Here is a 5,308-nt window from a genome sequence, read left to right on the forward strand (position 1 = left end):
TTCACACGTGAGCCATCGCGCCTAGCCTGGCAGTCCCATTTCTTGAAAAGTGTATCTTTCCTCCATTAAACTGCTTTTGCACTTTTGTCAAAAATCAGGTGTATTTTCATGGGTTTATTTCTGGGGCCTATTGATCTATGTGTCTGCCCTTCTGCCAATACCATACAGTTTTCATTAGTGTAGCTATATTATCACTCATGAAATCAGGTAGATTGATTCCTTCCACTTTATTCTTGTTTTAAAAAATATTTTCACTATTTTAATTTCTTTGCCTTTACATATAAATTTTAGAGCATTCCTGTCTATGTTTACAAAAATATTGCTATAGTTTGAATAGGCAGTGCATTAAAATAGTACATCAGTTTGGAAAAAAAATTGACATCTTTACAGAGTCTTCTAATTCATGAACATAGTATGTCAGTTTATTTCGATCTTTGATTTCTTTCATCAGCATTGTGCAGTTTTCAACATGCAAGTCCTGTACATGTTTTGTTACATTACATCTATTTCATTTCTTTCAGAAATTATAAATGAAATCATATTTTTAATTGCAGTGTCCACAAGTTCATGGCTAGTATATAACAATGCATTTTATTTTTGTATTATGCAAATTTGCTGGAGATGCTTAATTCTACTAGGTTTTTTTCTTTTTTCAAGATTCTTAGGGATTTTCTGCATCATCAATCATGCCATCTGCAAGTAGGAGTCGTTTTACTTATTCCTTTCTTATCTGTATTATGTTTACTTCCTTTTCTTGCCTTATTGATCTGGCTAGAACTTCCAGGACTGTTGAATGAGAGTGATGAGAACAAGTTTCTTAGCTTTGTCCTTGATCTTATGGAGGAAGCATTCAATATTTCACCATTAGCTGTAGGTTTTTCTACAGATGTTCTTCATAAAGCTGAGGAAGTTCCTCTATATTCTTATATTTCTGAGAATTTTAATTATGAATGGGTGTCAAATTTTGTCAAATGCCTTTTCTACATTGATTGATATGTGATCTTCCTTCTTTCACCTGTTAATATGATAGATTATACTGATTGAATTTCAAATATTGAATTTTAAATATTGAAACAGTCTTGTATCCTTGAAATAAACCCCAGCTAGTCATGGGGTTTACTTATCTTACTTGAAGTAAGATTTACCAATGGAATTTAGAAATCACGGGGTCTCACTCATTGGAGGCCAAAATAAATGCAAAGGAACAATGACATCAGAAAGCTGAACATAGAATCACTTGATTGTTATTATCTGTAATAGCTGAATTATAGGGATAGTGTTGGGGCAGAACCTGATGCTGGGCCAAGCTGGAATTCTAGCCATTGAGCCACAGCCGCTAGTTCAGGGCCATCTCCAAAGGGAAAAGTTATGCTAAAACAACAGAGAGCAGACTTATTCCAAGAGACTAAGGAAAGAGAAAAGGGAGAGAGAATGGATAGAAATTTTAAAACAGTTATTAAGAAACATCATAAATAAAGTGGGCATTGGTAGTGTTGAAACAAAAGTCTTAATGCAGCACTCTCAGAAGTTCGATGGACAAATGGAAACCCTTACTTACTAGTCCCCCAACATTGAAGGGCGCTCAACAAATCCACTTTGTTCAACCTAGTTTGGATAAATTTTAAAAGCTGCAAAGCAAAGATGACTATGAGAAACCTGACTTCCAATCACCTGGGGTGGAAGATACACAATGTAGTCAAGATAAGAACTGAAGAAAGGCCAGGTGGGTAGCTCATGCCTGTAATCCCAGCACTTTGGGAGGCTGAGGTGGGTGGATCACCTGAAGTCAGAAGTTTGAGACCAACCTGGCCAACATGGTGAAACCCCGTCTCTACTGAAATACAAAAATTAGCCGGGCGTGGTGGTGCATGCTTATAATCCCAGCTTCTCAGGAGGCTGAGGCAAGAGAATTGCCTGAACCCAGGAGGCGGAGGTTGAAGTGAGCCAAGATCATACCACTGCACTCCAGCCTGGGCAACAGAGTGAGACTCCGTCACATACACACACACACAAACACACAAAACAAAACAAACAAAAACTGAAGAAAGAACCTAGGCCCATTGGCCTAATCTCTGGCTGGGGTCCAAGACCAAATGTACGTGAATGGGTAAATAGTCAGGGGTGGAAAAGAAACATTTCTAAAATTCTTTGACATGGGAGCCCCATGCACTGTTTTTCTGTTAGTGAGATTCTAACCAAGGCGACAGTTAGATTGGAAAGATGAAAATACATTTGATGGGATTAATGCGAAAGTTTGGATAAAAACTGGAATGTCTGAACAGACTCTATTTGGAGTGGCTGCATCCCCTTTACATGAATGTACTATGGGGATGGATATTGCCTGAGGAAAATTTCCTTTATCTAGTAATGTAAAACACAAGACAGGTGGATCTGCCCTTCAGACAATATTGATTGGACATGCTAAATGGGAACCAGTAAGATTGCTGAGCCCATGAAGTTGTTAATATTAAAAACTATAGGATACTTGGTGGACAAAAACATGTTAAAAAGACAGTCTGGTACCTGAAAGGGTGAAGGCCACTTCCGTTTTTGGAAACTGATAGCAAATGGGAACCTTCAAGCCTGAGTGGCATTTCTCTGGGAGACATTTTGGTCATACAATACGATGATGAACTGGAGCACTTGTTGATGGCAGAGTAGAACTCTTGTATCTATCTGCCACTAGCTTTTGACTCTAATTTTTCAAATTATGTTTACTACCATATCATAAACAGTGTAACTCTGGGACTGTAAGTGAGGTTATAATATTCACACTGATGGCCAAATTTATTGAGAAATTGAGTTAAAAGCCTCCTACTCTGCACTGGCTCCTTCAAATGTCAGACATGTTCATTTTACTGTAAGAGAGCTTTGGCCAAAGCAGGTGGCAGCCATGTTGTAAAGGATTCAGTCTTGCCCAAAGAGAAGAGCTGACTTTTGCCCTTGGCTTCTGGGAGGTTATCTATGTCATACCTGATAGGAGTGTCTTTGTTTAGATGGGGAGTGGGCAAACTGGATTTTAGGGTGGAGACTGGGCATTCCAGAGAGACCAAGCATGTGAATTAGGTGGGGTCTTTTGTCATGCACTATCAGTCTAGTTGGAGTCTCAGTTCAACCAAGTGGACGATTGATCAAGCCTATGTGCTGGAGTCCCAATAAAAACTCTGGACACAGAAGCTTAGGCAAGCGTCCCTGGTTGGCAATACTCCAAGCATACTGTCACATACCAATGCTGGGAAGGTAACACAGCCTGACTCCATGGGAGATGACAACAGAAGCTTTGCATTTGGAGCCCTCCAGACTTTGCCTTAGGCATTTCTTTCCTTAGCTGATTTTGATCTGTATTCTTTCCCCATAACAAACCATAACTATGAGCATAATGGCTTTCGGTGAGTTCTGTGAGTTCTTCCAGTGAATTATCAAACCTGAGGGTGGTTCAGTAACCTCTAAACTTGCACTGACATCAGAAGTCTTGGACACTATGCCCTCAAATTTTGCAGTTTGGCTAACTCTGCTTAAGTCAAGAAAAAAAGAAAAAAACTTTTTTTTCTCCTTAGCTCCCTAGTATTTCTAGAAACAACAACAAAAATGAAAAGCAAGTAAGCAAACAAAAATATGTGCCTCTATGCAAATTAAAATCACAATGACACTTCGCACCAACTAAAAAAGCTATAATCAGAAAGACGGATGATAACAAGTGTTAGTGAAGATGTAGAGAAATTGGAACCCACGTACACTGCTGGTGGGAACACAAAATGTTGTAGTCACTTTGGAAAACATTCTGGCAGTTCCTCAAATAGTTAAACATAGAGTTGCCATAAGATGTAGCAATTCCCCTCCTAGGCATATACCCAAGAGAAATGGAACATATGCCCACACAAAAACCTGTAAATGAATATTTACAGTTAGCATAATTCTAATAGTCAAAAAGTGGAAACAACCTAAATATTCCTCAATTGATGAGTGGAAAGTTAAAATGTGGTATAGTCATACAATGGGGTATTATTTGGCAATAAAAAGAAATGAAGTATTAACATGTAGTTCATATCATGGATGGACCTTAAAAACATTACAGTCAGTGAAAGATAAGATGAAAATGGCTACACATTATGAGATTCCATTTATGTGAAATATCCTGAATAGACAAGTTTATAGAGACAGAAAGGATGAGGGATTGCTTAGGCTTGGGCAGGGCTTGGGAGGAAATGGGTGGTAACTGCTAATGAGTACAGGATTTTGGGGGGTTGTGACAAAAATGTTCTAAAATTTATGGTAGTGATGGGTCCACAACTGTGACTATATTAAAAACAATTTATTATGAGTTTTATTTTTATTTTTTGTTTTTTGAGACGAAGTCTTGCTCTGTCGCCCAAGCTGGAGTGCAGTGGCACGATCTCACTGCAATCTCTGCCTCCCGGGTTCAAGCGATTCTCCTGCCTCAGCCTCCCAGGTAGTTGGGATTACAAGCGTATGCCACCATGCCCAGCTAATTTTTGTATTTTTAGTAGAGACGGGGTTTCACCATGTTGGCCAGGCTGGTCTCGAACTCCTGATCTTAAGTGATCCGCCCACCTTGGCCTCCCAAAGGGCGGTGATTACAGGCCTGAGCTACCTCGCCCGGCCTATTATGCACTTTAAATCGGGAATTGTACGGTATAGTATGTGAATCAGACCTTAATAAAGCTGAGTTGTTTGCGTTTGTTGTTTATTTGTTTTGAACCTGCTTGGTAAAGAGGAACTCTGAACTCAATGAAATTGAATTACTTTGGTGATTTCTCAGAACTCCCTGTTAAGGCTTTCAGGTCCTCCGAAAAGCGAAAGTGGGCTGTGACCATCTTCTAAGAACGCCAAGAAAATACGGAATGGAGCCCAGGATTTCAGAGCGTAGTCGCCGGGCTCCCAGGCTGATCCGGCTCCGGGAGCCTCCAGCCGCCCTTTCCGATGCCCCAGGGCCTCCGAGCATCCCGGCGGGTGGTCCCAAGCCGAGGGCGGAACTCCGGGGAGGAGCGCTCGTCACGCCCACACTGGAGGCCGCGGCAGGCCTGGAAACCCCGCCCTGCGGGGTCCTAAGAAGCCACTCGAGCCCCCGAAGAGCCAGTCTTCGCAGCCTTTCCCGGAGCGCTCGCATCAGGCGCTGCCCAGAGCCCGCTCGCAGCGCTTAGGGACGGGAGGCCCGGTTTCCACGGGAGAGGCTGTGGGCCCCGTCCCGAGGGGGTGGTGGTGGGAGACACCCGGCGACCCCCCAGAGGCGATTCCGGAGGTGGCGGCGGGGGCAGCCTACGCGTCCCCTGGAAGCACCGCCCCGCCT

Source organism: Mandrillus leucophaeus, unplaced genomic scaffold (genome assembly GCF_000951045.1).
Source record: "Mandrillus leucophaeus isolate KB7577 unplaced genomic scaffold, Mleu.le_1.0 Scaffold142, whole genome shotgun sequence".
NCBI lineage: Eukaryota > Metazoa > Chordata > Mammalia > Primates > Cercopithecidae > Mandrillus > Mandrillus leucophaeus.